The following is a 17664-nucleotide window of genomic DNA, read 5'->3' as shown; positions in this document are numbered from 1 at the left end:
TGAGAGAGAGAGAGAGTTGTGAGAGAGAGGGGGATGAGAGAGAGGGGTGAGAGAGAGAGAGGGGTGAGAGAGAGAGGGGTGAAAGAGAGAGGTGAGTGAGAGGGGTGAGAGAGAGAGGGATGAGAGAGAGGTGCTGAGAATAAGAGAGGGCCTGAGAGAGAGGGAGTGAGGGAGGGGGTGAGAGAGAAGGGGTGAGAGAGAGAGTGAGTGTGAAAGAGAGGGTGAGGGAGAAGAGGTGTGAGAGAGGGGTGTGAGAGAGGGGTGTGAGAGAGAGAGAGGAGTGAGAGAGAGAGACGGCCTGAGAGACAGGGGGTGACAGAGGGGGTGAGAGAGAAGGGGTGAGAGAGTGAGTGTTTGAGAGAGAGGGGGTGGGGGGGTGAGAGACAGAGGGGCTGAGAGACAGAGAGTGGTTGCGAAAGAGAGGGTGAGGGAGAAGAGGTGAGATAGAAGGGTGTGTGTGAGAGAGAGGAGTGAGAGAGAGGGGTGAGGGAGAGAGAGGGGTGAGGGAGAGAGAGGGGGTGTGAGAGAGATCGGGGAAGAGAGAGCGGGTCAGAAATAGACAGGGGGTGAGAGAGAGAGACAGGCTGAGAGAGAGAGGGTGAGATAGAGGGGATGAGAGAGAGTGGATGAGAGAGAGTGGTTGAGAGTGAGAGGTGAGAGAGGCAGGTGAGAGAGAGCGATGGGTGAGAGAGAGGGGGTGAGAGAGAGGAGGGTGAGAGAGAGAGGGGTGGCAGAGAGAGAGATAGGGGTGACAGAGAGAGAGGGGTGAAAGAGAGAGAAGGGAGGAGGGTGACAGAGAGAGAGGCGTGAGAGAGAGGGGTGGGAGAGAGAGACACGTAAGAGAGAGTGAGGGGTGAGAGAGAGGGGGGTGACAGAGAGAGAGGCGTGAGAGAGAGGGGGTGAGGGAGAGAGGGGTGAGAGAGAGAGGGGTGAGAGAGACGGGGGGTGAAAGAGAGAGGAAGAGAGGGGGAGAGAGGGAGGAGTAGGGAGAGGGTGGAGAGGTGTCAGAGAGAGGGGTGAAAGTGTTAGAGGGGTGAGAGAGAGAGGATGAGAGAGGGTGAGGTGAGAGAGGAAGGTGGTGAGAGACAGAGGGGTGAGAGACAGAGGGGTGAGAGACAGAGGAGTGAGAGAGAGAGGGGTGTGAGAGAGAGGGGTGAGAGAGGGAGAGAGGGGAGGAAGAGAGTGGGGAGAGAGAGGTGGGGAGAGATGGTGAGTGAGTTAGAGTGGTGAGAGGGGGAGAATGGAATGAGAGACAAAGGGGTGAGAGAGAGATGGAGAGAGGTGAGAGATAGAGACTGGTGAGATGGGGGTGTGAGAGAATGGGGGTAGGGGGTAGAGGAGGTTGGGAGAGTGGGGATAAGAGAGGGAGGTGTGAGAGAGGTTAGAGGGGGAGGTTGATGGGGGTATGAGATAGGGGTGTGAGCGTGTGAGGGGGTGGGTGAGAGAGGGAGTGTGATGGGTGATGTGAGAGATGGAGTGTGAGAGAGAGTGGTTTGGGGGGTTGAGAGAAGAGGTGAGATGGGGGAGAGAGAGGACGTTGAGTGAGGGTGGTGAGAGAGATAGAGAGAGTGAGAAAGAGGGGGAGAGAGAGGGGGATGAGAGATAGAGCGGGGTTAAAGAGACAGGGGGTGAGAGAGAGAAAGTGGGGGTGAGAGAAAGGGGGTGGGGGGGAGAGGAGGGTGGGAGAGTGGGGATTAGAGAGGGAGGTGTGAGAGAGGTGAGAAAGGGGGATTGATGGGCGTGTGAGAGAGGGGTGTGAGCGGGTGAGAGGGTGGGGAGAGATGGAGTGTGAGAGAGAGAGGGCTTTAGGGGGCTGAGGGAGGGGGTGAGATGGGGGAGAGAGAGGCAGTTTGAGAGAGAGTGGTGAGAGAGATAGAGACAGAGGGGGAGAGAGAGGGGATGAGAGACAGAGCGAGGTGAAAGATAGAGGGGGTGAGAGACAGAGAGTGGATGAGGGAGAAAGGGGGTGAAAGAGAAAGGGGGTGAGAGAGAGAGGGGTGAGAGAGAGGGGTGAGAGAGAAAAGGGGGTGGGAGAGATAGAGTGTGAGAGGGTGAGAGGGTGAGAGAGAGAGGTTGTGAGAGAGGGGAGAGTTGAGAGAGACCAGGGTGAGATCAAGAGGGGGCTGAGATAAAAGGGGGGCTGAGAAAAAGATGATGAGAGAGAAAGCGGGCTGAGAGAGGGGCTGAAAGAGAAAGAGGGCTGAGAGAGAGAGGCTGAGAGAGAGGGGGTGAGAGACAGAGGGGTGAGAGAGTGAGGGGATGTGAGAGAGGGGTCTGAGAGAGAGAGGGGTGAAAGAGAAAGAGATTGGTAAAGGAGGGAGGGGGAGACAGATAGGGTGTGAGAGAGGGAGAGAGAGTGAGTGGGTGTGAGAGAGAGGGAGAGCGGATCAGAGAGGAGAGTGAGAGAGAAAGGGTGAGGAGAGAGCGGGGTGAGAGAGAGAGGGTAAGAGAGAAAGAGGGTAGAGAGAACGGGATAAGAGAGAGGGGTGAGAGAAAGAGCGGGGTGAGAGAGAGGGGTGTGAAAGAGAGGGAGAGGGAGAAGAGGTGAGCGAGAGAGATTGAGAGAGAGGTGTGAGAGAGCGAAAGACGGGGAAGAGAGAGAGGGGTGTGTAAGAGAGAGAGAGGAGTGAGAGAGAGAGAGCGGTGAGGGAGAGAGAAGGATGAGGGAGCGAGAGGGGGTGTGAGAGAGATCGGGGAAGAGAGAGCGGGTGAGAAAGTGACAGGGGGTGAGAGAGAGAGACAGGCTAAGAGAGAGAGAGGGTGAGAGACAGAGGGTGTGTGTGAGAGAGAGGGGGTTAGGGGAGAGAGAGAGAGATTGGGGTAAGAGTGAGAGAGGTGTGAGAGAGAGGGATGAGGGAGAGGGGATGAAAGAGAAGGGGTGAGAGAGAGACACGGTTAAGAGAGGGAGGTGTGTGAGAGAGAGGAGTTGAGAGAGATAGGGGTGAGAGAGAGATGGTTAAGAGAGAGAGGTGTGTGAATGAGAGGGGTGAAAGAGAGAGAGGGGTGAGAGAGAGAGAGGTGTGAGAGAGACCGGGGTGGAAGAGAGAGCTGGTGAGAAAGAGACAGGGAGTGAGAGAGAGGAAGAGAGTGTGAAAGAGGGGGTTGAGAGAGGGGGAAAGAGTGAGAGGGGTGAGAGAGATGGGTAAGAGAGAGAGTGGGTGAGAGAGAGGGTGTGTGAGAGAGGGTGTGAGAGAGAGAGAGGGATGAGAGAGAGGGTTTTATATTACATTACATTACATTACAGTGTGGAAACAGGCCCTTCGGCCCAACATGTCCACACTGACCCGCCGAAGCGTAACCCACCCATACCCCTACATTTATCCCCTACCCAACACTACGGGCAATTTAGCTTGGCCAATTCACCTGACCTGCACATCTTTGGACTGTGGGACGAAACCGGAGCACCCAGAGGAAACCCACGCAGACAGTCGCCTGAGGCGGGGAATTGGGGAGAACGTGCAAACTCCACACAGTCAGTCGCCTGAGGCGGGAATTGAACCCGGGTCTCTGCCGCTGTGAGTGCATGGGGTGAGAGAAAGAGATTGAGAGAGAGGTGTGAGAGAGAGACGTTTGAGAGAGAGAGGGTTGAGAGAGAAAGGGGTGAGTGAGAGAGAGAGAGAGAGGGTGCGGAGGAGAGAGGGGTGAGGGAGAGAGGGTGTGAGAGAGATCAGGGTGAAGAGAGAGCGGGTGAGAAAGAGACAGGGAGTGAGAGAGAAACAGGCTGAAAGAGAGAGAGAGGGTAAGAGAGAGGGAGTGAGAGTGAAGGGATGAGAGAGAGGGGGTGAGAGAGAGGGGTGAGAGAGAGAGACGGGTAAGAGAGAGAGTGGTGAGAGAGAGAGGGGTGTGAGAAAGAGAGGGGTGAGGGAGAGAGGGGGTGTGAGAGAGATCGGCCTGGAAGAGAGAGCGGGTGAGAAAGAGACAGGGATGAGAGAGAGACAGGCTGAGAGAAGGGAGGGTGAGAGAGAGTGGATGAGAGAGAGGGGTGAGAGAGAAAGAGATAAGAGAGAGAGAGGGATGTGAGAGAGAGGGTGTGTGAGAGAGAAGGCCTGAGATAGAGTGGGTGAGAGAGAGGGTATGAGAGAGAAGGGGTGTGAGAGAGAGAGAGAGGGTGAGAGAGTGGGGGTGAGAGAGAGGAGTGTGTGTGAGAGAGAGGGGAAAGAGAGAGATGGGTGAGAGAGAGAGGAGTGTGAGAGAGGGGTGAGAGAGAGGGTGTGAGAGAGATCAGGGTGGGAGAGACTGGGAGAGAGAGAGGGAGGTCTGAGAGAGGAGCTGAGAGAGAGGGGGTGTGAGAGAGATTGGGGTGGAAGAGAGCGCGGGGGGAAACAGAGACAAGGGGTGAGAGAGACAGGCTGAGAGAGAGCGGGTGAGAGAGAGGGCCTGAGAGAGAGGGGGTGAGAGAGAGGAGGTGAGAGAGAAGGGGTGAGAGAGGGAGAGGTTGAGAGAGAGAGAGGTGTGTGAAAGACAGGGCAGTAAGAGAGGGGGTGAGAAAGAGAGGGGTGAGAGAGAGGGTGTCTGAGATAGAGAGGGGTGAGAGAGACAGGCTGAGAGAGAGGGTGAGAGAGAGAGGGTGAGAGAAAGGCATGAGAACGAGGGTTTGTGAGAGAGGGGTAAGAGACAGGGGTGAGAGAGAGAGAGGGTGAGAGAGAGGGGGATGAGAGAGATCAGGGTGGGAGAGAGAGCGAATAAGGAAGAAAGAGGAGTGAGAGACAGGAGTGAGAGAGAGTGGGGGAGAGATTGAGGAGAGGGAGGGGGTAGAGAGTGGGGCAGAGAGAGGGGGAGAGAGGGGGAGAGAGGGAGAGAGAGGGGGAGAGTGAGAGGGGAGCGAGGGTGGAGGGTTAGAGAGAAAGGGGGTGAGATGGAGAGGACAGGGAGAGTGAAAGAGAGATGAGAGAGAGGAGGGAGAAAGAGAGGGGGAGAGAGGGGGAGAGTGAGAGGAGGTGATAGAGGGGCAGGAAAGAGAGGGGAGGGAGATGGGGAGGGGGAGTGGAGTCAGAGAGGTGGAGAGAGGAGGGAGAGAAAGGGGAGAAGGGGAGAGAGGTGGGCGAGCGAGAGGGGGAGAGAGGTGTGAGAGAGTGGGTTGAGAGAGAGGGGTGAGACAGAGGGGTGAGACAAAGGGGAGAGGGGGAGAGTGGTGGGTGAGAAAGAGGAGTGAGACAGAGATGGTTAAGATAGAGAGGTGTGTGTGAGAGAGGAGTGAAAGAGAGAGAGGGGTGAGGGAGAGAGGGTGTGAGAGAGATCAGGGTGAAGAGAGAGCGGGTGAGAAAGAGACAGGGAGTGAGAGCGAAACAGCCTGAAAGAGAGAGAGGGTGAGAGAGAGGGAGCGAGAGTGAAGGGATGAGAGACAGGGGATGAGAGAGAGGGGTGAGAGAGAGAGAGAGAGACGGGTAAAAGAGAGAGGGGTGAGAGAGGGGGGGGGGGTGAGAGAGAGGGGTGTGAGAAAGAGATGGGTGAGTGAGAGGGGGTGTGTGAGAAAGGTCCGGCTGGAAGAGAGAGCGGGTGAGAAAGAGACAGGGGTGAGAGAAAGACAGGCTGAGAGAAGAGAGGGTGAGAGAGAGGGGATGAGAGAGAGGGGGTGAGAGAGAGAGATAAGAGAGAGAGAGGGATGAGAGAGAGGGGTGAGAGAGAGAGAGCCTGAGAGAAAGTGCGTGAGAGAGAGGGTGTGAGAGAGAAGGGGTGAGAAAGAGAGAGGGTTAGAGAGAGAGTGGGGGTGAGAGAGAGAGGTGTGTGCGAGAGAGAGAGAGGGGAAAGAGAGAGATGTGTGTGAGAGAGGAGTGAGAGAGAGAGGGTGAGAGAGAGGGGTGTGAGAGAGATCAGTGTGGGAGAGACTGGGGAGAGAGAGAGGGAGGGTTTGAGAGGGAGAGGGGCTGAGAGAGGGGGTGTGTGAAACAGATTGGGGTGGAAGAGAGAGCGGGGGGAGACAGAGACAAGGGGTGAGAGAGAGACAGGCTGAGAGAGAGGGGTTGAGAGAGAGGGCCTGAGAGAGAGGGGATGAGAGAGAGTAGGTGAGAGAGAAGGGGTGAGAGAGAGAGGTTGAGAGAGAGAGAGGTGTGTGAAAGACAGGGCAGTAAGAGAGAGGGGTGAGAAAGAGAGGGGTGAGAGAGAGGGTGTCTGAGAGAGAGAGGCCTGAGGGGTGCGTGAGAGAGAAGGAGTGAGAGAGAAGGGGTGAGAGAGGGAGGTGTGTGAGAGGGAGAGGGGTAAGAGAGAGAGAGAGAAGGGTGAGAGAGGGGTGAGAGAGAGACAGGCTGAGAGAGAGTGTGAGAGAGAGAGGGTGAGAGAGAGGCGTGAGAACAAGGGTTTGTGAGAGAGGAGTAAGAGAGAGGGGTGAGAGAGAGAGGGCGAGAGAGAGACGGGGGATGAGAGAGATCGGGGTGGGAGAGAGAGCGGATGAGGAAGAAAGAGGAATGTGAGAGAGTGGGGTGAGAGAGAGAGTGGGGGAGAGATTGAGGAAAGGGAGGGAGTAGATATTGGGACAGAGAGAGGGGAGAGAGGGGAGAGAGGGTGAGGGTTGGAGAGAAAGGGGGAGAGAGGGGGAGGGCAGGAAGAGAGGGTGTGAAAGAGAGGTGAGAGAGAGGAGGGAGAAAGAGAGGCGGAGAGAGAGGGGGAGAGTGAGAGGGGGTGAGAGAGGGGCAGGAAAGAGAGGGGGAGAGAGATGGGGAGGGGGGAGTGGGGTGAGGGAGGGAGAGAGGGAGGGGAAGGGGAGAGAGGTGGGCGAGAGAGAGGGGAGAGAGTGGTGTGAGAGTGGGTTGAGAGAGAGGGATGAGACAGAGGGGTGAGACAGACGGGTGAGACAAAGGGGAGAGGAGGAGAGTGTTGGGTGAGAGAGAGGGGTGAGAGAGAGTGAGAGAGAGGGGGAGAAAGAGGGAGGACAGAGAGGAGGGAGGGAAGGTAGAGAGGGGAGAGGGGGAGAGAGGGGGTGGGGGACAGAGGGGGAGTGTGAGAGGTGGAGTGAAAGACTGGGAAGAGAGCACAAGAGGGGCAGAGAGAGAAGGGGGTAAATAGAGAGCCGGGGAGAGAGAGAGGGTGAGAGAGAGATGGATTGAGAGTGAGAGGGGGTGTGAGTAAGAGGGGGTGTGAGTGAGAGGGGTGAGAGAGACGGAGAGAGAGAGAGAGAGAGTCGGGCGAGAGAGAGGGTTTGGGTTGAGAGTGAGTGAGGGGGTGAGAGATAGAGGGTGAGAGAAAGAGAATGAGTGAGGGGGTGAGGGGGGAGAGAGAGAGAGGCAGACAGAGTATAAGAGACAGAGTGAGAGAGAGAGATGCCTCAGGGAGGACCAGTACAGCAGAGGTGAGAGCAGGACCCTGACAAGATGGTGGAAATGAAGCCGAGAATGTTGCTGTTCCCTGCCCAGCTCTGTGTCTTTGTCCTGTTTTCCGGGTCTGAATACAGAAGGCCACTAACTCCACCCTGTGCTGTTTACTGTGAGTGATCTTACCATCTGCAGGATTTACTGAAGGCTCCAGACCTCCCTCTTCATGTCTCTCTGGCTGACCAACCGTCTTTGATGCGGTTATGGACGAGTCAGGAGTTAGGAATTCGACTGAGACAGGAACATCCTGATTACCTACAGGAGACAGAGAAACAGACAGAATGGGAAATTAGACTGATGCAGTGAGGGTTACACATGGAGGATGGCACTGAGTCCTACAGAGATCTGGAAAATCCCAGTCTCAATACCTAGCCCGTGCTATTGCATCTCTCCAGAGTGGAGAATTCTGTTGGCTCAGGATCTGGAGTAGCTGCAAGAGTGAGAGACGCTGACAGAGGCAGCTATTAGACCCACACAGTGAGGGATATCACATGGAGGGAGACTGAGTGATATCACCAGAGTGCAGGAAGGTATCAGGATCACACAATGGTCATGATGAAAGGGTTGTGATTCATGGTGCACTGGGATCAGTACTCACTGACGGGTGAGCTACTAGTGGGACAGGTAATGGCCTCGTGCTATTCTCAACCGACTGTTCATCCAGATGTAAATGCTGGGATCCAGTACACACATCTAACTGCTTATATCCTTTCAGGAGGGAAATAGGTTATAGGCTGTGGGTCTGGCCTACAGATGATCCAGACCCAGAGCGATGGGGTTGACTCTAAACACCTCTCTGTAATGATCCAGCAAGGCACTCAGCTCAAGGGCAGCTCGGGGTGGGCATGCGATGCTGGCCAGCCAGAGACAGCAACATCCCATGAGTGAATTAAACATAACATTGCTGGGACCAGTGTCCTGGCCAATCATGTTGGTAGGCTTATAGACATGACTTTCAGCTGACAGAGAGGACGCAGGGCCAGGGTTCAGGTGAAAGGAGCTTTCCAAATCCAAAGAGAAATGGCGATGTAGCTGAAGACAAGCAAAAAGGAACAGGAAGAGACAGAGTTTAAATGAAACTGTACATCAGTGAATTGGACTGTGACAAGAAATTGTGGAAAGTATCCGTCGTAATGTTCTTTTTTTGGACTCTCTGCAATAAGTTGGATGGACTGTGGCACAGAGATAAATGATATTTAGTGGTGACACTGTGAACAAAAGGTGGAACATGAATATTTTATTGTACACCTCCTTGAGGGGTGTCAGGGAGAGCAGGATGGGTAACCCTGACAGTAATGGGTAACAAAGGCATTACAGAGAAAGCATTTGGCCTCAGATGATGGTGCTGAATCAGTCTGAATGCAGATTCTGGGAAACACGTGTCAAAAACTCAAGCACGAGAACAGTTTTGAGGCTGCCTTACAGCATTTCATTGCTCAACACTGTTACACATTCCAATGAATTCCTGTGTAACGCAGGCACAGTGATAATTTTGGGAGATTTCATTCTTTGTATAATCTGGGACGGTCACATTGGCGAAAGTGATGATCTCCAAACTCCTCTTTGAATGTTTCTGTCAGTGTTTCTTTGAATAACACGTTGTGCAAATGGCCAGGGACGTGACTATCTCAGAACGACCGTTAGGTGATGACGCTGAGGGAAGGTGTAATGCCACACTGAGATATCGTCGGGGAAATTGCAGCAGAGTGGAATTCAGGATTTTTAAAGTGACCATAAAGCACACCCTACAATCACAACCAAACATGTGTTTGCTGGGAGAACTGACCAAGGTAAACAGGGGAAATTGTGAAGTGTATGGCTGGAAATGGACAATAGAAAACATTTACAGTCATAAAGATGTACAGCACAGAAGCTGTCCAACTCAACCACGCCACCCTAACATAATCTCGTCACATTTGCCAGCAATTAGCCCAAATCCCTCTCAACCCTTCCTGTTCGTATACCCATCCAGATGCCTTTTAAATGCAGTAATTGTACCAGTCTCTACCACTTCATCTGGCAGGTCTTTCCATACACGCAACACGCTCCACATCAAAACGTTGTCCCTTACGTTCCTTTTATATCTTTCCCCTCTCATCCTGAACCTAGGCACTGCAGTTCTGGACTACACCATCCAAGGGAAAAGACCGTGTCTGTTAATACTAACCATGCCTCTCATGGTTTTATAAACCTCCATATGGGTACCCCTCAGCCTCAGACATTCCAAGGAAAACAGGCCCAGCCCATTTAACCTCTCCCTTTAGCTCAAATCGACCAATCCTGTCAGCATCTTTGTAAATCTTTTCTGAACCCTTTCAATTTACACAATATCCTCCCGATAGGGAGGAAACAAGAATTGCACGCAATATTCCAAAACTGGCCTTTCCAACGTCCTGTATAGCCACAACATGACTTCCCAACTCCTCTACTCAATGCACAGATCAGTAAACGCAAGCATACCAAACACCTTCTTCACTACCTACCGACCCACAATTCTCCTTTTAAGGAACAATGAACCTGCTCTCCAAGGTCTCTTTGTTCAGAAACACTCCCTGGGACCTTAACATTAAGTGTATAAATCCTGCGAAGATTTGCTTTCCCAAAATGCAGCACCACCCATTTATCTAAATGAAGCTCCATCAGCCACTCCACAGCCCATTGACCCATCAGTTCACGATCCCATTGTGATGTGAAGTAATCTTCTTCACTTAACACTACACCTCCAATTTTGGTGTCATCTGCAAACTTACTAACACATCCAATTGCTTATATAATTAATGGAAAGTAGTGAACGCAGCACCGATGCTTGTGGCAGTCCATTGGTCACAGGTGCCAGTCTGAAAAAACAACCCTCCACAACCACCGTCTGTCGTCTACCTTCGTGCCAGTTCTGTATCCGAATGGCTGGTTTTCCCTGTATTCCATGAGACCTATCCTTGATCTCCAATCTCCCATGTGGAAACATTTTGAATACCTTACTGAAGTCCATATCACTCACACCCACCGCTCTGCCCTCATCAATCCTTTTGTTACTTCTTCAAAAAATTCAATATCTTGAAACATGATTTCCCACGCACAAAGCAATGTTGACTATCCCCAATTAGACATTGCCTTTCTAAACACATGTAATTCCTGTCCCTCATGTATCCGTCTTTTAACGTGCCCACGAGTGACGTCAGGCAAACCAGTCTGTAGTTCCCTGGCTTGTCCTTACCACCCTTCTTAAACAGTGGCACTACGTTAGCCCAACCTCCAGTCTTCTGGCATCTCACCTGTGTCTATCGATGATACAAATATTTCAGCACGGGGCCCAGCAATCACTTCTCTAGCTTCCCACAGAGATCGAGAGTATACCTGATAAGGTCTTGGGGATTTATCCAACTTCATGCGTTTCAAGACATCCATCACCTTCTCCTCTGTAATGGGAACATTTTGCAAGATGACATCATCTTTGGATGCTCCTTAACCCTAATTGTTAAAGCAAACTCATGACCACTCTTTGCCCTCCTGATTTCCCTCTAACCGAACACAACTCTGCAATATCCCCCTCCCTGACTGATCCCTGCCCAACACTGCAATCTCCCCCCCGACAGATCCCTACTCAACACAGCGATCTCCTCCCTGACTGATCCCTACACAACACTGCACTCACCCCTACGTGACTGATCCCTACTCAACACTGCAATCTCGGACTCCCTGACATATCCCGACACAACACTGCAATCTCCCCCACCCTTACTGATCCCTCCCAAACACTGCAATCACCCCCTCCCTGACTGATCCCTACCCAACATTCCAATCTCCCCCTCCCTGACTGATCCCTACCCAACACTGCAATCTCCCCCTCCCTGACTGATCCCTACCCAACACTGCACTCACCCCCTCCCTGACTGATCCCTACCCAACACTGCAATTACCTCCCCTCGACTGATCCCTACCCAGCACTGCACTCACCCCTACGTGACTGATCCCTACCCAACACTACAATCTCACACTCCCTGACTGATCCCTACAAAACACTGCAATCTCCCCCACCCTGACTGATCCCTCTCCAACACCGCACTCACCCCCTCCCTGACTGATTACTTTCCAAATCTGCAATCTCAACCTCCCTGATCCCTGCACAACACTGTAATCACCCCCTTCTGACTGATCCCTACTCAACACTGCACTCACCCACTCCCTGACTAATCCCTGCCCAACTCTGCAATCTCCCCCTCCCTGACTGATCCCTACCCAACACTGCACACAACCCTTCCCTGACTGATCCCTGCCCAACACTGCAATCTCCCCCTCCCTGACTGATACCGACACAACACTGAAAGCACGCCCTCACTGACTGATCCCTACCCAACACTGCAATCACCCTCTTCCTGTCAGATCCATACACAACACTTCAATCACTCCCTGTCTGACTGATCCATATACTACACTGCAATCACCCCTCCCTGACTAATCCATACACAACACTGCAATCTGCCCCTTCCTGACTGATCCCTACACAACACTGCACTCACCCCCTCCCTGACTGATCCCTACCCAACACTGCAAACTCCCCCTACCTGACTGATCCATACCCAACACTGCAATCTCCCCCTCCCTGACTGACCCCTACCCAACACTGCACTTAACCCCCCTGACTGATCCTTAACCAACACTGCACTTAACCCCTCCCTGAATGATCTCTATCCAACACTGCACGTAACCCCTCCCTGACTGATCCTTAACCAACACTGCACTAAACCCCTCCTTGAATGATCCCTACCCAACACTGCACTTAACCCCTCCCTGACTGATCCCTTCTCAACACTGCAATCTCTCCCTCCCTGACTGATCCCGACCCAACACTGCACTTAACCCCCCCTGACTGATCCTTTACCAACACTGCACTTAACCCCTCCCTGAATGATCTCTATCCAACACTGCACGTAACCCCTCCCTGACTGATCCTTAACCAACACTGCACTTAACCCCTCCCTGAATGATCTCTATCCAACACTGCACTTAACCCCTCCCTGACTGATCCCTTCCCAACACTGCAATCTCTCCCTCCCTGACTGATCCCGACCGAACACTGCACTTAACCCCTCCCTGACTGATCCTAAAGCAACACTGCAATCTCCTCCCCGACTGATCCCTATCCAACAAAACACTCACCCCCTCCCTGACTGATCCCTACACAACACTGCACACTCCCCCTCCCTGACTGATCCCTACACAACAATGCACTCACCCCCTCCCTGACTGATCCCTACCCAACACTGCAATCACCTCCCTCCGACTTATCCCTTCCCAACACTGCACTCACCCCCTCCCTGAGTGATCCCTACCCAATACTGCAATCTCCCACTCTCAGACTGTTCGCTACTCAACATTGCAATCACCTCCTCCCTGACTGATCCCTTCCGAAATCTGCACTTAAGCCCTCCCTGACTGATCCCTACCAAACACTGCAATCTCCCCCTCACTGACTGATCCCTACCCAACATTTCAATCTCCCCCTCACTGACTGATCCCTACCCAACATTGCAATCTCCCCATCCCTGACTGATCCATACACAACACTGCAATTTACCCCTCCCTGACATATCCATACCCAAAACTGCAGTCACCCCCTCCCTGAATGATCCCTACCCAACACTGCAATCTGCCCAACACTGCAATCTCCCCCTCCCTGATTGATACCTCCCCAACAATGCACTCAATCCACCAAAACTGCAATCCGCCCCTCCCTAACTGATCCCTTCCCAACTCTGCAATCTCAGTCACCCTGACTGATCCCTGCCGAACACGGCAATCTCCCCCTCCCTGACAGATCCCTACCCAAAACTGCACTCAACCCACTCCCCCCCCCTTACTGATCCCACCCCAACTCGGCAATCTCAGCCTTCCTGACTGATCCCTGCCCAACACTGTCATATCCTCATCCATGAATGTTCCCTACCCAACACTGCACTCACCGCCTCCCTGACTGATCCCTTCCGAAGTCTGCAATCCCAATCTCCCTGACTGATCCCTGCCCAACACTGTAATCTCCCCTTCCCTGACTGATCCCTGCCCAACATTGTAATCACCCCCTCCCGGACTGATCCCTACCCAACACTGCACTTAACCCCTCCCTGTCTGATCCCTACCAAACACTGCAATCTCCCCCTCCCTGACTGATCCCTACACAACACTGAACTCAACCGCTACATGACTGATCCCTGCTCAACACAGCAATGTCCCCCTCCCTGACTGATCCCTTCCCAACTCTGCAATCTCAGTCTCCCTGACTGATCCCTACCCAACACTGCACTCACACACCCCCTTACTGATCCCGCCCCAAAGCTGCACTTACCCAACCCTGAGTGATCCCTCCCCAACTCTGCAATCCTCCCCTCCCTGACAGATCCCTTCCCAAATCTGCAATCTCCCCCTCCCTGACTGATCCCTGCCCAACAGAGCATTCTCCCCCTCCCTGACCGATCCCTTCCTAACTCTGCAATCTCAGTCTCCCTGACTGATCCCTGCCCAACACTGCACTCACCCCCCCTTACTGATCTCTCCCCAACACTGCACTCACGCCCTCCCTGACCGATCCCTCCCCAACTCTGCAATCTACCCCTCCCTGACTGATCCCTCCACAACACTGCACTCACCCCCTACTTGACTGATCCCTGCCCAACTCTGCAATCTCAGCCACCCTGACTGATCCCTGCACAACATTGTAATCTCCTCATCCCTGAATGATCCCTTCCCAACACTGCAATCTTCCCCTCCCTGACTGATTCCTGCCCAACTCTGCAATCACCCCCTCCCTGACTGCTCTCTACGCAACACTGCAATCACCCCCTCCCTGACTGATCCCTAACCAACTCTGCAATAAACCCCTCCCTGATTGATCCATAACCAACACTGGAATCTCCCCCTCCCTGACTGATCCCTACTCAACATTGCACTCACCCCCTCCCTGACTGATCCCTACCCAACACTGCACTTAACCCCTCCCTGACTGATCCCTACCAAACACTGCAATCTCCCCCTCCCTGACTGATCCCAACACAACACTGAACTCAACCGCTACATGACTGATCCCTGCTCAACACAGCAATGTCCCCCTCCCTGACTGATCCCTTCCCAACTCTGCAATCTCAGTCTCCCTGACTGATCCCTACCCAACACTGCACTCACACACCCCCTTACTGATCCCGCCCCAAAGCTGCACTTACCCAACCCTGAGTGATCCCTCCCCAACTCTGCAATCCTCCCCTCCCTGACAGATCCCTTCCCAAATCTGCAATCTCCCCCTCCCTGACTGATCCCTGCCCAACAGAGCATTCTCCCCCTCCCTGACTGATCCCTTCCTAACTCTGCAATCTCAGTCTCCCTGACTGATCCCTGCCCAACACTGCACTCACCCCCCCCTTACTGATCTCTCCCCAACACTGCACTCACGCCCTCCCTGACCGATCCCTCCCCAACTCTGCAATCTACCCCTCCCTGACTGATCCCTCCACAACACTGCACTCACCCCCTACTTGACTGATCCCTGCCCAACTCTGCAATCTCAGCCACCCTGACTGATCCCTGCACAACATTGTAATCTCCTCATGCCTGAATGATCCCTTCCCAACACTGCAATCTTCCCCTCCCTGACTGATTCCTGCCCAACTCTGCAATCACCCCCTCCCTGACTGCTCTCTACGCAACACTGCAATCACCCCCTCCCTGACTGATCCCTAACCAACTCTGCAATAAACCCCTCCCTGATTGATCCATAACCAACACTGCAATCTCCCCCTCCCTGACTGATCCCTACTCAACATTGCACTCACCCCCTCCCTGACTGATCGCTACCCAACACTGCACTTACCTCCTCCCTGACTGATCCCTCACAAACACTGCATTTTCCCCCTTCCTGACGGATCCCTGCCCAACACTGCAATCACCCCCAACCTTACTGTTCCCTACCCAACACTGCATTTACCCCCTCCTTGAATGATCCCTGCACAACACTGCAACCTCCTCCCCGTCTGATCTCGACCCAACACTGCACTCACCCCCTCGCTTACTGATTTCTACACAACACTACAATCTCCCCCTCCCTTACTGATCCCTACCCAACACTGCAATCTCCCCGTCCCTGACTGATTCCTACCCAACACTGCAATCTCTCCCTCCCTGACTTATCCCTACACAACATTGCAATCTCAACCTCCATGACTGATCCATACACAACACTGTAATCACCCCCTCCCTGACTGATCCGTGCCCAACACTAGACTCACCCCTGACTGATCCATACCCAACACTGCACTCACCCCCTCCCTGACTGATCCCTACCCAACACTGCACTCACCCCCTCCCTGACTGATCACTAACCAACACTGTAATCTCCACCTCCCTGACTGATCCATACCCAACACTGCAATCTCCGCCTCCCTGACTGATCCATACCCAACACTGCAATCACCCTCTCCCTGACTGATCTCTGCCCAACTCTGCACTCACACCCTCCCGGACTGATCCCTCCCCAACTCTGTAATCTTCCCTGCCCTGCCTGATCCCTACACAGCACTGCAATCACCCCCTCCCTGACTTTTCCCTGCACAACTCTGCAATCTCCCCTTCCCTGACTGATCCCTGCGCAACACTGCAATCACCCCCTCCCTGACTGTTCCCTGCACAACTCTGCAATCACCCCCTCCCTGACTGATCCATTCCCAACACTACAATCTTCCCATCCCTGGCTGATCGCTGCCAAACACTGCACTTACCCCCTCCCTGACTGATTCCTCACCAACACTGCACTTACCCTCTTCCTGGCTGACGCTGCCCAACACTGCAATCACCCCCAATCTTGCTGTTCCCTACCCAACACTGCACTTAACCCACTCCCTGACTGATCCATGGCCAACACTGCAACCTCCTCCCCGACTGATCTCTACCCAACACTGCACTCACTCCCTCCCTAACTGATCCCTACCCAATACTGCAATCTCTCCCTCCCTGACTGAAACATACTCAACACTGCAATCTCCCCCTCCCTGACTGATCCCTGCCCAACACTGTAATCACCCCCACACTGACTGATCCATACTCAACACTGCACTCACCCTCGCCCTGACTGATCCCTACCCAACACTGCACTTAACCCCTAACTGACTGATCCCTACCAAGCACTGCAATCTCCTCCTCCCTGACTAATCCCTACCCAACACTGCAATCACCCCCTCCCTGACTGATCCCTCCCCAACACTGCAATCTGCACCTTCCTGACTGATCACTGCCCAACACTGCAATCTCCCCCTCCCTGACTGAGCCCTACCCAACACTGCAATCACCCCCTCACTGACTGATCCCTACCCAACACTGCAATCTCCACTTCCCTGACTGATCCATACACAACACTGCAATCTCCCCCTCCCTGACTGATCCATACGCTACCCTGCAATCTGCCCCTCCCTCACTGATCCATACGAAATACTGCACTCACCCCCTCCCGGACATATCCCTACCCAACACTGCACTCACCCCCTCCCTGACAGATCCCTACCCAACACTGCACGGAACCCCTCCCTGACTGATCCTTAAACAACACTGCAATCTTCAACCCGACTGGTCACTACTCAACACTGCACTCACCCCCTCCCTGACTGATCCCTTCTCAACTCTGTAATCTCAGTCTCCCTGACTGATCCCTGCCGAACACTGCAATCTCCCCCTCCCTGACTGATCCCTCCCCAACACTGCACTCACACCCTCCCTGACTGATCCCTCCCCATCTCTGCAATCTCCCCCGCCCTGACTGATCCCTGCCCAACAGAGCATTCTCCCCCTCCCTGACTGATCCCTTCCTAACTCTGCAATCTCAGTCTCCCTGACTGATCCCTGCCCAACACTGCACTCACCCCCCCTTACTGATCTCTCCCCAACACTGCACTCACGCCCTCCCTGACCGATCCCTCCCCAACTCTGCAATCTACCCCTCCCTGACTGATCCCTCCACAACACTGCACTCACCCCCTACTTGACTGATCCCTGCCCAACTCTGCAATCTCAGCCACCCTGACTGATCCCTGCACAACATTGTAATCTCCTCATCCCTGAATGATCCCTTCCCAACACTGCAATCTTCCCCTCCCTGACTGATTCCTGCCCAACTCTGCAATCACCCCCTCCCTGACTGCTCTCTACGCAACACTGCAATCACCCCCTCCCTGACTGATCCCTAACCAACTCTGCAATAAACCCCTCCCTGATTGATCCATAACCAACACTGCAATCTCCCCCTCCCTGACTGATCCCTACTCAACATTGCACTCACCCCCTCCCTGACTGATCGCTACCCAACACTGCACTTACCTCCTCCCTGACT

The sequence above is a fragment of the Chiloscyllium plagiosum genome, unplaced genomic scaffold (genome assembly GCF_037043375.1).
Source record: "Chiloscyllium plagiosum isolate Xiang-an unplaced genomic scaffold, Cpla_swu_hap1 HiC_scaffold_14, whole genome shotgun sequence".
Classification (NCBI taxonomy): Eukaryota; Metazoa; Chordata; class Chondrichthyes; order Orectolobiformes; family Hemiscylliidae; genus Chiloscyllium; species Chiloscyllium plagiosum.
Note: the sequence above shows the minus strand (reverse complement) of the source record.